Genomic DNA, 16471 nt, shown 5'->3' on the forward strand with positions numbered 1-16471 from the left:
TAGCATGCTCCATGCATTCTTGTAGGTGTCCATAGAATGCTTTTGTAAAGGATTCTGCATTTTGGGCCGTATTTTCCACTGGCCCGAGGGCTTTGAAGGATTCCACCTCAGTTTTGAGAAGTGTGAAATTTGCTTTTGAGAAGTTCTTCACACTGGTTTCCTTGGCTAAGGTGGGGACGGAATATGGATGTCCAGTGAGATTTGTTTATGGTCTGATCTTACCAATGAGGGGAATACCTTTGGTGTGGAACAGAGAGACCCCATGTTGGTGATGACCAGATCCAATATGTTTTCCCCTCTTGTGGGAGTGGTGACCAGTTGTTCCATAGCATTTGAGTTTATAAATTCTAGGAACCGTTGGGCGAGGGTGTTTGGGCTTGAGTAGTTTTCCCAATCAATGTTTGGGTAGTCGAAGTCACTCAATATAATGGTGTTCGGAGAGACCTTCATATTCTCCAGTGTTCTCAGGAAAGCAGAGTGAGGTTCCTGTGTTTGGGAGGGTGGTCTGTAGCAGGCTACAAACTGAAAGGCAGTTTTGCCCACTGTTAGTTGCACATGGATGGTCTCCGATGCTTCGTGCAGTGCCACTAACCTGGAGGTGTGGGTATCTTTGATAAATATGGATACTCCCCCTCCTTTTGTGGTTCGGTCCAAGTTTTGGGGCCGGAAAGCATGGTATGAAGTATAACCTGTTAGTGCTGGGGTGCTCTCGGGAGCCTTGAACCAGGTTTCTGTTACTTCACAGATATCGATATTCTCCATACTGAGGAGAGTCTCGAGTGCGTGCATCTTGAGGTTTAGACTTCTGGCGTTGAGCAGCATTACCCTTAGTTTTTTTTCTTTGTGTTGTCTATGGAGGTGGGTTTGTCTTTTGAGCCTTGCCTAAAAAATGCACTATGGGGGAGGCAAGAGCCTTTGCCAGTATTCAAAAACCCAGGGGTGACAGGTGCAAGCCGTCCCTAGCGAAGCAACGTGGCTTGTCGAGCGTGTCATCCCAGGCTGACAGATACTGGATCCCCTTTGAATGACACCAATACTTTAGCCAATTGTTAAAACTGATCATTTTGTCTTTATACTGTGGCATTATTCTTGGTGTGGGTAAGATGCTACTCAAGGTCAGGGTCATACCGGCCTGGGCTACATGATCAAAGAGCTCCTCTACGTCTTTTTTCATGTAGTCCAGGGACGTACGTCTCAGGTCATTCACACCAGCATGGACAATGACGGAGTCATATTTGTACTTGCTTTGGAGTGACCTGAGTGCTTGTGTTATGTGGCGGATCCTAGCACCTAACAGGCAGCTTACAGTGACCTTCTCCTTGTTCAGCCTGGTGAGTGGGACGTCAGTGTGTCTGACAATAGATCTGGATCTGGAATTTCATCTTTTATCAGCTGTGGAACTGCATTTTTCTTGTTTTTTACCTGTTGACTGTTTGGTTTTGTGCAGCTAACCTTTATGAGGTATTTATACTTTCTTGACTACTCAGCATATCAACTGTGCTACAAAAGGGTAGTGCAAAAAATTCCCCAGTAGAACTGAGAATATTTTTTTCCTATCCAGATGGCTTTTTTCCTGTAGTCATATTAGTTTTCCTGGAAAAGGACAGAGTGAACCTTCGGTACATTACCATTCTCCCTTGACTATACCCACATATATGCATGTCTGCAGGTAACAGTATTACAGCACCTGGAAAATTACACAAGCCCATAATATTCCATAAATTTATGGACATTTACCTAAATGCAATGAATGGATGCATCCTTAACAGTAACCTACATATTGAAACTATTTGATACTTAGATAAATATACACTTCTGCAACATATCTATTTGTGCTCAGAACCAGTATCAGTACAAAAGAACAAATTAAATATTTCAATAATGTGTCACACATTGTGAAATTTTATTTTACCATAGAAATTGCAATTTGTTTAAATTAATAACTATAACCCTTTAGTAGATGCACTTGACTGGCACAATGCAACATACTGTCTCTCCTTCTCTCTCTCGTTCTACGATCTGTTGTCTGGACCAGAGACACTGGGTATCACTTCAGCTGACCATCGGTTTGTTCATCATCGTTTCAGCTGAGTTTTCAGTCCCATAATTTTAAAGGTTACAGCTGTTATATTTTCATAAATTAGAAACATCAGAGCAGAGGTCAATACTGTCTGAAGAAGTTTTGCGTCCAGTCCTTTGTACAAACCCAAAAAACCTAGTCTCCTGCAGAAGGAAAGAACATGAAAGAAACTTTAATAATTGTTCTTCATGAGAATTAAAGGACAGCAACTTTCAGTCATTCCTATGAGATGCACACCCCATGCACCACTGTCTGATTATAATTCTTATCTAATTTATTCTGCATTTGTCTCTGTGAGCATCTATCACAAGATTATTCACTACAGCTTCACTTATATGGTATTTATGTATTAAAGTTAACTAAAAGACATTTCAGACATTAAAGCAAATATTAAGGGAAATGAAACAAACTAGGATTACTCACACATCACCACCATCATCAAAAGAATGAATACAGTGACACTCTGCAATAAAACAACCCATACTATGACCTTGGACTACAGCTTTCAGAAAATAGCAGTTTATTTTCCTTCTTTACTGCTAACAGCAGCAAACACAAATTGTAGATCACCTCCTTCCAGCCTTAAGCCAGGGAAATTAAGTCAAAGACTGACTAAATACCTTCTATAAGGTTCATAATGCAAGAGTCTGTGGTACAGAGGGGTGAATCCATGATATGATCCAGAACACCCTGGCATATTAACAGCCAAGGTGCTGGAAGAGCCACTTAAGGAGGATGAGAATGAATGGACAAGGGAGGTTCGCCCAGTTTAAGAGGGCAGAAGTGGCCCAGCCTGATGGTATACTGGCTATCAATGTGAAACAGGAATACAGTGAGCAGTACCAGGGATGTGGAGTTTCTTCTGCTAAGCTATGATGTGCAGTAGCCTTCTATGGGGCACAGCAGGTCCTTGCACATGTTAGACTGTATGCCAATTGCTACAAGAGCTGGAACTTAAGCCATACCAGGAACAACACTGATGGCTGACATGATGATAATTTCCCACCATCATTTCTCACCCTAAGAAGGAATGAATGGGCCCAATCAATTGCGGAACGACTGACAGCTGTCAGGCAACAAGAATATTTAAAAAAAAAAAAAAAAACAGAAGCGAGTAACATTTATTTTCTTTAGCAACAAACACCGAAGTTAACCCCTATTTATGAGCATATTACTTAATGCTGCAGTTACAAGGCCTTGTGCCTCTTTATATATAGATATATCTTTTAATAATGTATTTGCTATTACATTAAACTGCATCAAATCAATTTTCTGACCAAGTATCTTCTTTGGAACACATGCAGATGGTCAAAAATATAACCCTCATCATCTGGAGGGTTCCGAGTCTGCAAACTACCTCACAGTCAATATCATGATCAATAATTTTTGAAAGCATGTGGTACTATGGCTGCCTAATGTCTTAATGTCATAATGCTCTACTGCCAAAAGTGAAAAGTACAACAGCTTTCCAAAGAAGCAGATTTATGGCACAAAATTTCTACAAATACTATGTTTAATAACAATTTCAGACTTGATCACAAAAAGATAACAATTACCAGGTCCTGAACTATCGCACACACTCCGCTTTTATCAGAGGCAGATTAGTACAACCTCAAAAAGAAAAACAAAACCAGCCAAACTGCACTTCCCCCACGGCATCTGGGATCCAGAACCAATCTGTTGTTCTGTCATCCTGTTTGCCATTGAAGTACAACCTGAAAAAGAGAATGTATCAAGTGGGATGGGGTGGCTGCACCCACCACCATCACAAAAAAAAAAAAAAAAGTCACTGTATCCAGAGTATTTTTTTTCTTTGTACAGTTGCATGTATGACTATTATCTAATATTAGTAAATAAAAAAATGTGCGTGGTCATAATGCATGGTAGAAGTGAAACTTCTGTAAGGAAGTGTGAAGGAAAAAGTACAGTTGTGTACCTACCATAAATGTAGATGTTCGAGTGTATTCACTGTTGCAGTCATTACAATTGAGTTATCCTGCTGGCAGGCTACCTGCAGTCGGCCTGAATTCCAAAGTCCTGGTCCAGCGTTGGTTGCTGTTGCCTCCTCCCCGACATCAGTGCGCTAGGGGTATAAAAGATGCAGCCGACACCATTTTCTTCAGTTTTTCTTGCCCCAGATGTCAGGTGCCCCCAAAAGGGTAGGCTAATTTATGCCAATAAACATGCATGCAGTAAAGTAAAATTCTACCTTCATCTATAAGCAAATACACCACATAGGTTGTATAGAATAAAGAAGTACAGATAAGGCCCAACAAAGGAAAGGGGGATGGTGGGTGGGTAACCTGGACTGCAACAGTGAATACATTTGAACATCTACATTTATGGTAGGTACACAACTGCACTATGTTCATCGTGTTTCACTGTTGCAGTCATTACAATTGGGTTGAATCCCAAAGCTAAGGTTGGGCGGCTGGGGCTAAATAGATTAGGAGAGGCTATGAGGCCCTGCAGAACTGCAGTGGCAAAGCCTGCTCTAGATTTAGAGTAGAGAGGTAAGTGATAGTGCTTTGTAAAAGTATGCACTGAACTCCAAGTTGCAGCCTCTAAGATGTCTTTGGTTAGTACTCCTCTGAGGAAGGCTGCTGAAGTGGCTGCTACTCTGGTTGAATGTGGCCTAATGCTCTTAGGCACTGATTTGCCATGTTGTGAATAGCAGAAACGAATGCAGTGGCCTATCCGTTTTGAAATAGTCTGCTTTGAGATGGCCTTTCCTTGTGATCCTGCAGCATATGCCACTAGAAGTTGCTCAGTCTTTCTGAAAGCTTTGGTTCTGTCCAAGTAGAAGCGTAGCTGCCTGTGAATGTCCAAAGAATGCAGAAGTCTCTCACCCTTATTCTGTGGGTTTGGATAAAAGGTAGGCAAATTAATTGTTTGATTCAGGGCCACACTGGACACTACTTTAGGCATAAATGTCGGGTTTGTCCTCAGAGAAACCCTGTCCTGATGGAAAATGATAAAGGGTTCCACAGCCATGAGTGCCTGTAACTCTGAGACTCGTCTTGCAGAGGTTATTCTAGGAGCAGAGCTGTTTTCCAAGATAAGAATTTTATATCAGCTGTAGAGGCTGGCTCAAAAGGAGGCAATGTGAGTTTTTCCAAGACATAACTTAGGTCCCATGCAGGTATTGGTGCTCTCCTTGGAGGTCTTATGTTTTTGGCCCCTCTGAGGTATTGCCTTAGTAATGGATGAGAAAATAGAGGTGGTTCTGTATTGTAGTGAGCTGAAATGGCAGAGGCATGAATCTTAATTGAGAAAAAGGATAGGCCTTTGTACAGCATCTCAGTTAACTACTGTAAAATCTGAGGAATATTTGGTACAATCGTGTCAATTCCTTGTGCCTGGTTCCAAGCACAGAATCTCTTCCATTTTTCTGCATAAGAATTTCTGGTGCTAGGCCTCCTGGCCTACAAAATAACACCCATCACTGCTTTAGACAGAGGCATGTTTTGAATGGTTACATTATCCGCCATGCTGCCAGGTTTAAGGTCCTGAGATGGCTGTGCAGAATCTGACTGTTTTGTTGGGTCAATAAGTGAGGAATTTGAGGCAATGTCCAGGCTGAGCATTGAGACAAGCTCTTCAGGATTGGGTACCAGTGTTGGAGGGGTCAGTCTGGGGCAATCAGTATCATTTTTGGCCTCTCTTGTCTGACCTTTAGGAGTACCCTGGGGAGGAGAGGCAGTGAGGGAAAGGCATATACTGTTAAGTTTTTCCAGCTGAAAGATAGAGCACCCACTTTCCATGCTAGCTTGTGATAAGTCCTTGTGCAGAATTTCTGTAGTTGGCAGTTGTGAGGTGAGGCGAGGCAAATAGGTCTATGTCCGGGCATCCCCAGTTCCTTGTTATCATGCTGAAGACTTGTGGATCCAATTTCCAGTCATGGGGATCCATTAGGTTTCTACTTAGTTCGTCTGCCAGAGAATTTATCCTTCCTGGCAGGTATTGTGCTTGCAGATGTACTTGGTAAGTCAATGCTGTGTCCCACAAAGTCATGGCTAGTCTGCAGAGGGGGTAAGAATGTGTGCCTCCCTGCTTGTTTATGTACCACATGACTGTAGTATTGTCCGTCTTATCAATAGTTGTCCTGGATGAAGTAGATCCTTGAAGGCTGTCAGGGCATTTTGAACAGCTAGCATCTCTTTGTGATTGATATGCAGATGCATTTGGCTTGCGGACCATGTGCCCTGAATACATCTTCCTGCCATATGGGCCCCCCAGGCATAATCTGATGCATCTGTTGTTAATGTCTGCCTGACTGTGGGTAAAATGAAAGGCTGTCCCTTGTTGTGGTGACTGGCCTCTGCCCACCATCGAAACTCCTGTTGCAGGCAGGGAATGAGGGTAATTATTGTTTCCAGGCTGTGGCAATGTTGAGCCCAAACACTTTTTAGATACCATTGTAGTTTCCTCATATGCAGTCTTGCATATAGAATTAGCAGAATGCAGGATGCCATGAAGCCCAAAGCCTGCAGAATTTTTCTTGCAGATAACTGGGTCTTTGTTGCCAACATTTTAAAATAAGTAGTCAGTTGTCTTTGTCTGGCGTGAGATAAGCCATCTGGGCAGTTGTATTTAAGCATGCACCCAGGAGTATTATCTCTTGTGAGGGAGTATTATCTCTTGTGAGGGTACTAGTTTTGATTTCTTTTCATTTATTGTGTACCCTAGGCATGTTAGTTATCTTTTTACAAACGCCAGATGCTGTAGTAAAATGTCTTGTTCTCTGATTGAATAAGGCAATCGTCCAAGTAAGGATAAATTTGTATTCCTCTTTGTCTGAAAAATGCAATTACTGGTGCCAGGCATTTTGTGAAGACCCTGGACGCAGTAGATAAGCCAAAGGGTAGTGCAGAGAATTGGTAGTGCATTGAGCTAGCTATAAATCTGAGGTATCTTCTGCATGAATGTCAGATTGGGACATGCAGGTATGCTTCTTTTAGGTCTAAAGTCACAAGCCATACCTTCTTGCCCAGCATGGGCAGAAGCTGCTGCAGAGTCAACATTTTGAATTTCGGAATATCCAGAAATGTGTTTAGAATAGACAGGTCCAGTATTGGTCTCCATGCATTTCCCCTTTCTGGGCACCAAGAAGAGTCTTGAGTAAAATCTTAGCCCCTGCTCTTGGGGTGGCACTCGCTGTATGGCCCCCTCATGTCCATGAGGGCTGAAACTTGTTTCTGAGCCTCTGCCCATTGATTGTGTGGCATGTCTGGCATTCCATTTGCCCTTGGCAGGGTCTGAAAATGGAACCTGTAGCCTTGAAAAACTATATTCAGGACCCATTTGTCCTGGGTGATCATGTGCCACTTTTGTGGAAAAAGTGCTAGTTTTCCCCCTAAAGGGGCTGCCAGAAGATAAGTGCTTGGTGCTGGCAGGGGAAAGTCATTGAGACTGTTTCCTGTATGGCTGTGATTTGTCTTCTCCGCTTTTGGAGGTAGAAGCATCCCATTGTTTAGGTCTATATGATCCCTGGGGCTGGGATCTGCCTCTGGGGCGTCTGTATCTGCCTCTTTGTGGCCTGTCTGACACTGAAAAGGACCAATTTTTTGCAGGCCAGTTCCTGCTAAATCTGGGAGGTTGTATCTGTAAGAAATCCTTGACTGTTTGCATAGATTTAGCTTTGTCCTCCATTTTCTTCAACACCTCTTCTGCTTTAACACCAAACAAGGTATCATGCTGTAATGGAGCATCTAGTAATTTTGCTTTAACATGATCAGGCAGATTCTGTTCCTTTAACCAAGCATGCCTCCTAATGACAGAACCCGTAACAGCAGCCCTGCAGGAGGCCTCCAGAGAATCAAAACCACATTGCAAAGTATGCTTTCCCACTTGTTCAGCTGCATGCAATAAATCCTGCATTTCTTTGTTTTCTGCACATTCAGAATTTGTCAACATTTTCTGTTTTAGTAGTGACATAAGATATTGCTGATATTTAAGCATATGAAACTGACAATTTAAGGCCCTTACAGCCAAGGTAGCAGAAGTGTAAATTTTTCCCCCCATCTGTCCAGGGCCCTAGAATCCCTATCAGAGGGGATAGGGTTTTTTGCAGTGGACTCCTTGACCCCTTTGGGACCCTGAAATATAATTTCTGGGTCAGCAGCAGGGTTTTTATAAAGAAATTTATATGAATCAGGAACCCTGTAGTATCTGTCTGGCTTAACAGGAGCTGGAGGTAGAGAGTCAGGAGTGAGACTGGACTCTATAAATACATCTACAATGTCTAAAACAGGAGGAATAGCAAGGGGCCTGTGCTGAGGTAGTAAAAGAAAATTTCTGAGCCTTTTCTTAGATTCTGAGTAATCTTGGCTCTCTCAATGAAAATGCTCCCTCATAGTATGCAGGGTCTCCCCAAAAGAATAATCTTCAGGAGGAGAGGCTGAAGGGATAGATTCTTCAGCATCCGAATCCTCATAAGGAGGTAGAGAGTATACCTGTTCAGAAGAGGAATCAGAGGAAATGAAAACCTGATCTGAAGATTCATATTCTGTCTCTTGCCTAGATCTCTTATCAGGAGGGGGATAGGAACCCCTGATCAAAGTAATTAGGTCTTCGGCCATTTTAAGCATCTGTTTTTTAGGCATGGAGGCCTGTCCAGGGGAATGTTGTACTTGTTTTTTTGTCTTTAGAGGTGCTTTAGTCTTTGCCTTTGAAGCTGAAGTCGTTTTTACATACAACTGTGTAGGCCTGAAAACCCCCTCAAAGCCGATACCTGCTCAGCGGCTCCGGACCCATCTGAGGGAATAGTTTGCAAGGGTCCAATACCGTGAGTTTCCAGCGGCCTAGTCGGCTCCACGTGGGAGTCGGAAGTGGCCTGTGGCACTGAGGTAGAGGGCGTCAGCGGCTGCGAAAGCACCTCACTGAGAACCAGTGAACGGGCGACTGGCCTAGCTGAAGCCTCGTCGGTTTTGGACCTCGGCTGCCTGTCCTTTTCTTTGTCTTTACGCTTTTTATAAATTCCGGTAGTCGGCTGTTCCGGCGGCATTATATAATTAAATCTTCTGCCAAAATAATGAAATGCAAAATCGTACAGACGCTTAACAGTGCATTGGTTAAATCTAGCACAAAACCGACAACTAGCAACATTGCGGTCAGGGCCTAGGCAAGGAATACAGCAAGAATGAAAATCCTTATGAGGCATTTGCTTCCCACAAGAAATACAATTATTAACTTTTTCTGACATCGGTCTGGAGCAAGAAAAAAGTTTCCCCAACGGGGTGCTTAGCTTTAATGAAGACTTCGGATCTGAAATTCGAACTTGAAAATGTCAGGAGTCGGCTGACCGGCACTTGCGAACTGCTTTTGTTTCGGGCACCGCACAGCAAGAAAGACTGAAGAAAATGGCGTCAGCTGCATCTTTTATACCCCTGGCGCACTGACATCAGGGAAGAGGTGACAGCAACCGACGCTGGACCAGGACTTTGGAATTCAGGCAGACTGCTGGTAGCCTGCCAGCAGGATAACCCAATTGTAATGACTGCAACAATGAAACACGATGAACATCCAATGTTTTTTTGTTTCTGTGTGTGTGTGCTGGCGGAGTTTGATTTGCGGCTCGCACTACCGCTCTCTGACGCAAACTCACGTGTATGTGTATGTGTTTGTATCACTCCGAACTCACACTACCATGCTTTAAGACATTCTGTAAGGAAGTGCGAAGGAAAGCAAATGGTTTTGTGTTTAAGTGTAAGTGTGTGTGTGTGTGTGTGTGTGTGTGTGTGTGTGTGTGTGTGTGTGTGTATTGTGTGTTGGTGGAGGATGAGGCATTGCCATCACAGATATTTTTTTTCTTCAATGCAGGAACAAACAATTGGTTAAGAAAGGTGATGTAATTACTCGGAAGAGTCCATAACCCTCTTTGGTTGACTTTGTAATACTTGCTTACAACCAGTTAAAAAAACTATTGTAGCATGTTTTCCACTTACGGTGCTCACTGAAACACAATTTTCATCTTTCAACTGTGCGCATTTTGTGCTATGATTATTATTATTATTTGGAAAACACAATGGCATAAAACATATTCACGTCAAAAATAAAGTCAGCATAATGTTCACTCTGTATAAAACTGAAGTGTGTTTATATAACTTACTTAATTACTCCCCTACATTTAATAATGGATGGGATCATCTGCAGTCAGTTATTAAATGCTGCCTTTGCCACTAATATTCCTTTACTAAGACTGATTAAAAAAACAGATTATCTACTGGCAGTGAAATGAGGAAACAAGGATCATACACAGTTCTATTACATTGAGGTCTGCCATATAACTAGCCAATTTCATATTTAATTCTTAAAGTATTAGCAGTTAATTTTGACAAGTGCATGTTGCTTTCAAGTTTGTGTTTTTGTGTGTGGGGGGGCTTGGAAGGTGCTGGGTATGCTGGAGAGGGGTCTGCAGATAACATTTTAGTGCTATATATGCATAAGCATTCTGCATTTGCATGTTTTTCATATGATGAGGCAGGGAATAAACACAGACAGTTAAAAATGTGGATACAAATGTAAATACTTACACGCCTTAAAAGAAATAGTATATGTTGATTCACAAATAGTATCCCTGGCTTGCATATTTTCCATACGGGTTTTCAGTTGATCTGGGTAAGGTATTTACTGCATTCTTTACAAAACACTGCTTTTTTTTTTTTTTTTTTTGTATTTTCTTTGGTTTCATTCCTTCCTTTTTTACAAAGATGCCCTTGGCTCAGTGGAGTGTCAACTTGCATCATGTGCTTTTGATGTTCTTATTCTAAAGCTATAGTGTTAGGACCTTTCAAAACACAGTGTTCATTTATAATGCACTCCCCATCCTCACTAAGCCCTTGCAAAACAGTGCCCAGGCAGCCTTTTCACCGACTTGATTGCAGGATTACGGGCTGTAGGAAATTGCCTCTCGTTTCTGTGGAGTCTCACAATACATGGGAAAAACAGCAAGCCAAAAAGTTGGGTTGTGGTAAGAATTAGTGGCTTAAAGTGCTACCCTATGGTGACACTATCCCCCCCCCCCCCCATCAAGGGGAACTAGAATTGCTCAAATAATACAGCTTGCCAGGCATGGCGTTTTAAGTGTGTGTGTGCTGGCAGAGTTTGAGTTGAAATTGCACTACCTCTCTATCAAGCGAACTCTCACTATGTGCCCGGTGCTGTGGGCAGTCTCTCAGTTCCATTTTCATTTCACTTTTTGTTTCACTCCAAACTTGCACACATGTCTTAAGAAGTTCCATTTTAAAATATTTCACAGCTTCAGAATAGAGTTATAATCTAATTTTCACTTTTGGTCTCAGCAAGTACATCTTTAGGCATTAAACATTTAGAAAGCTACTCGGGATAAGTACCGTTTCCACCGTGGTTCCAAGTTTATGACATGAATGAAAACCTTAAGCACAGTAAATAACTTCTGATTGCGATATTCATAAGAATCCTGGCTTAACATAGACCTCATTAAAAAGCAGCATGAAATTAAGCTTTGTTTGTTTTTAATGTTGTTAGAGTGGACTTTTGTAATCACTACATAATGAGAAAGTGTGTTAGTGATGTAAAATTGCCACCAAGGTTTTGCTGCTGCTTGCACAAAATACAGAACTAGGTTTATTAATTTATTTGCTAATTATATTGGTGGGCTAATGTGAAATGTACCATCACCAACAATACAGAACTTACAATAGGGCAACAGACAGTAAACCTACAACTTAAAGGCAGAACAGAACACAGATGTGAAACATTATATATTACAATAAGGAGGAGTTACTAACAGCATTACATTAACACTAAAATGTACAAAAATGGGGAAAAAAAAAACAGTGAGCATGACTCTAAGTAGGAGCGTTTTATTTCTTCTTTGCAGAAACCAGGATGTTGGAGTGAGGGTATGCTTAGTGAATTTACTATAGCACATTAAGGTAGAATAATAGGCCTGAAAATACAGTCAAATTTGTGTTTTCATGTATACCTTTTAGTTTCAGGGAAAGACAATTTAGTAGGAAGGAAGGAAAGCACGAGATGTGCAGAAATACAGAATGTTCCTTTTTCAAGGGAAAGATGTACTTGCAACGGAATGTTAGACAGAGGCACATGCAAGACGAGATTTGGGAAAGCAAGGCCAAAGAGGCGTGTAAAACATTACAAGGTTTTTGGTATTATGAGAATATACTTCAGATATGGTCAGTGAAGTCAGTTAGTTGAGTGAAGTCAGTTCAAACTGGCATACAGAAAAGATTAAATATCCAACATTTTAGAATACGAGTTAGCTTTTGGACTTGTATGTAAAAGTGTCTATACAATACAGGCACTCAAGCCTGAGTACAGAAGAGTGTTTCAGTTTACATTATTCAGGAGACTCAGAGTATATGTGCAGAAGCTTTGGATATATTTAGCAGCACAGTTATTACTGACCAGGATTCTAGCATTTCTACAAACTGTTATTGTTCATCAGCACTGTTAATGAAGATAGAATTCTGATATTGTGAACATCTAATAAAGCCTTATTACCCATGTGATAAACTGAAAGGCTGACAAGCCTAGCTAGATAGAATGTTTTAAATAATTCTGTGTCATTGAAAAAATTAATATGATCCACAGGTTTGTTTGACAAATGTAAGAAAACTGTGTTATGTGTTGAGCTTCAAAAATTTAACCACAATGCACCCTGCTGAAAGAAAGTTGATAAGGAGGGAATTTTATGACTGTGTGATATCAAGCTAGGAGACAGGATGTCTGCAGCTGGAAATTCTTTCTATTGCCCTAAGACAAATATAAATGCTAGGTTTCAGATGTAAAGTGTGTTTTATTGTTGTGGCTATCTGGCAGGTGCAGATCAAAAAGAAATGTTAAATTTTGAGTTCTGTTAGCCTGAGAACTAAATCAGGGAAGTCACAAAAATGATGTAATCTGAAATGACTCCACAGTAATGTGTATTATCAATTTAAGGGCTATCTCAGAAAGAAAGTATAGCATTTTGCATTTTGCTCTGAATCTGACAACAACTCACCAGCAATGTGCCTTGCTCTGTAAGCAGAATCTTAGATCTTAGTATTTCTCTTAGAGATACATAGAAATAGCAAGATTAGTCTAGCAGTTTTCTATATTTATGTCAGACTATCCTACAGTTTTGTTTTTAATTATTTCCTGTGATTTCTGAACTCTCTATTGGCACTGTGTTGAATCAATGAGTACGGTCTTGTGTTTTTATTTATTATTAAATATGTCTAAACCTTTTAACTGTGGCTGTTTTATGTAGAGATAATTTAAGCTCCTAGAGTACTTGCATGTATCTGGTGATATTGTATAAGCCACTCCAATAGCCTTGCTGTTCATCACACTTACTATTTGGATAACAACATTGCACAGTAGAATTGGACACCCTTTGGTAAGGGCCTTTTATAGTACTTGATAAGAGTAGTTGGTGGCAGTGATTACTACCTTATAGCTTGGGCAGAGTTAGTGAACCTGTGCCAGCTTTCCCCAGGAGCATCTCTGTTTGCATACAACTTGTATCTCAAAGTGTGTGCGTATGCACCAGCTACTTGGGCAGAGACATGAAGCACTGGTTGAACATAAAGGGTACTGAAGGTTTTGACTTGACTACTCGGCTGACATCTGAACCCAATAGCTGTGCCAGTGGGGAGTCTTATTGGGGATCTGGAGAGAAAGGGAGAAACCAGCCCCAAACTAACTGTGATCTCTGTGTGCTCTTAAGGGAAATTGTACTTTACTGTGTGTGCATGTACTTGTTTATCCTCCCAATGTGGATACCCCTCACTGGTGCTAGTGGTGAGGATTGAGGCTCCTTGATTACTGGGCCAGTGCATGGGTGTCACAAACCAAACTACAGTGATTGCAGAATTCATTCTGGAAAGTACAAAAGACTTGGCCCAAAAAGGAGAGACTGGCACCTGTTCAGCACAAGTTTGGGTAATTTACAGACAAAAACCTTCATTCCAGTCTCATTTTAGTTGTTTCCAGTTAACTGCAGTATACTACAATCTTGTCAATTCTTTCACAGGATAACCGAAAATGGAGCACATGAGGAGCATGCAAGGCTTCGGTAGTTGGAAACAAAATATTAGAAGAGGTTTGTCTGGAGTATGTAAATTAAATAGTGCTTTCAGGTGTAATAAGCTATGTGAAATATACATGGTTGACAAGGTTGTAGACTTACACATGTGCATTACTGAAACTTATTCAGAGAAAACAGTAACTGATGTCACCCAATGGGCAACAGTTTTACATCAGTGTACACTGGTTACATGCAGCCAAAGTGTATAACTACCAGCTGAAAATAGGCAGTCTGTCAGACACTGGAATAACTGATGACCATATTGAATCTCAGATATGAGATTAGATCAGCATTAGCTTGCAGTCACAGAAAAAGCTATATGCTATACTGACTTAAGGCATTCTAGCTGATTAATACTCCCAGGTGCCCTAAGGGTGTAATGACTATGTAACAAATGAGGTTACTACTGTTTCTGTAATTATGTTTGAAGAAGTTTCTGTTCTCACTTAATCTGTTACAATTTCTTACTTGCTTATAGTAGCTCAGACTGTGTAGCTGCTTTCCCATTTTTCTCCTGGAGGTAGGTTTTGGCTTTAAAATGAACCCTGTTTGGCTCAGCTCACTTACCTGGTCAATGAAAAAATATATATATACATGTAGAAAGTGCAGTTGTGTAATATTTTATCACAACAGTAGATGTTCTTCTCTTCACTGTTGTAGTATTCTTTACATAAGGAATCTCCTGCCAAGTCTTGCCTAATGTCCAGCCAGTATACCAAAGCCTTTAACTCTTACAGGCACCAACCATCACATGCATGCCCCCTACGCAAGACGTAGGGCATAAAGGTGATGTACAGAAGCAAATACTCAGAAGTGAAAAGCCCCAGAAGGAGCAGAATACCCTCAGAGACAAATAAGGAAAATATACATCCAGAAGCAAAAAGGGGCAGAAGAAAAGGCATAAGGACCCCTCGGCCAGAAGGGCAATCAAAAATACAGGGCACCAGCTAGAACATAAGGGGAATACAAGAGGGACTGAATACTGCAACTGTGAAGAGAAGGACATCCACTGTTATGGTAAGACTTTACACAACTTTATTATGTCCTTCCCTATCACTGTTACAGTATTCATAACTGAAGGGAGAGTACAAAATTGATGAGGAAGCCTGGGAGAAGGAGGGCACAGAAGATCCCTCTACAAACCCATGCAGGACAGCCCTAGCAAAATCTGCCCTGGCCTGGCCTGGCAATAACATCCAACTTGTGATGTTTAGTGAAAGTATGAACTAAGGACCAAGTTGTACCCTCAAGGATGGAATTCGCATCCAAACCCTTGAAAAAGGCACCACAGGAGGCAACTGCTTTAGTCGAGTGTGCCTCAAAAAATGAAGAAATACACTGCCATGAAAAGAATAACAGAATGAAATGCCATTAGAAATCCAGGAGGAGATATTGTGTAGAAACAGCCAAACCCAAAGTCCTGGGATGAAAAGAAACAAAAAGTTGTTTAGACTTGTGAATTACTTTAGTTTTATCTACATAATACATGAGCTGTCTATGCATTTCTTCTCACTGGCAGATTGCAGAGAAGGAAAAATTGAAGGAAGATGAATAGACTGCTTAAGGGACAACTCATTGATCATCTTGGGCATAAAAGAAGGATTAGTCCGGAGAGACACCCTGTCTCTACGAAAAACTAAAAAAGGAAAACAGAGGTAATCCACAGGGCTTGAGTGAAGTCTGGTATCGCACCTTTGACCTAGAGAGTGACAGAACAAGAAACAAAGAAAGGATTAGTCCAGATAAAATCATTTTAGCAGATCTAGAAGATTCTCCCCTCTGATACCCTCCCTGTTGTAGTTTCCAGTAGTTTAATCAGTTAAGTAGGTAGATGGACATGTGTTCTTGTTCTAATGATTATAAAGATTAAAGATCTAAATGGGGACTTTCAAGATGACTGCACATTGAGTAACAGCTTAATTATAGCTCTCACAGTGTGAAAACAAAAACTCAGCAGAGAAAGCCAGTGGACCTATAATTCTCATTAAATTTCAGTAACTAGCTGATAAGTGCACTTCTGGGATGCCAGGAAAAAAGAAATACAGAGGACCTGAAAGAAAATCAGCTACAAAAGGTGAGGAAAAACACTGAATGGGAAGAGTACTGCAGCTGTTCAGCAAAAGTAGTGCAAGCTCCATAGATGACTTCCAGTAACCCAGGGGAAAGTATAACACAACTGCACATGGACCCGATTAAAATAAATGAAACACTGATGGGAGAATATCAACTCAAATAACAAAAGGCTGGAAAAAATGGAAGAAGCTTTAAACAGATATTCAGATGAAATGAAAAAATTCAAAAATCAGAGGCAGAAATGA

General features: G+C 41.1%; 1 protein-coding gene and 1 long non-coding RNA gene across 2 annotated transcripts in view; one reads left to right on the top strand and one right to left on the bottom strand.

Annotated features, from left to right (window-relative positions):
* The window catches only part of LOC122815814 (rab-like protein 2A), a gene marked incomplete in the record, with an annotated part of 1114697 nt that overhangs the window by 358483 nt on the left and 739743 nt on the right, over positions 1-16471 (top strand).
* Positions 1880-16471, bottom strand: part of LOC122815815 — a 113845-nt gene continuing 99253 nt past the window's right edge. Inside the window, exon 2 of the long non-coding RNA XR_006366999.1 lies at positions 1880-2223. This is a non-coding gene — a long non-coding RNA (uncharacterized LOC122815815). The remainder of the gene's footprint in view (positions 2224-16471) is intronic.

This window comes from Protopterus annectens, chromosome 11.part0 (assembly GCF_019279795.1).
Source record: "Protopterus annectens isolate FY-2018-M chromosome 11.part0, PAN1.0, whole genome shotgun sequence".
NCBI classification, from domain to species: Eukaryota; Metazoa; Chordata; order Ceratodontiformes; family Protopteridae; genus Protopterus; species Protopterus annectens.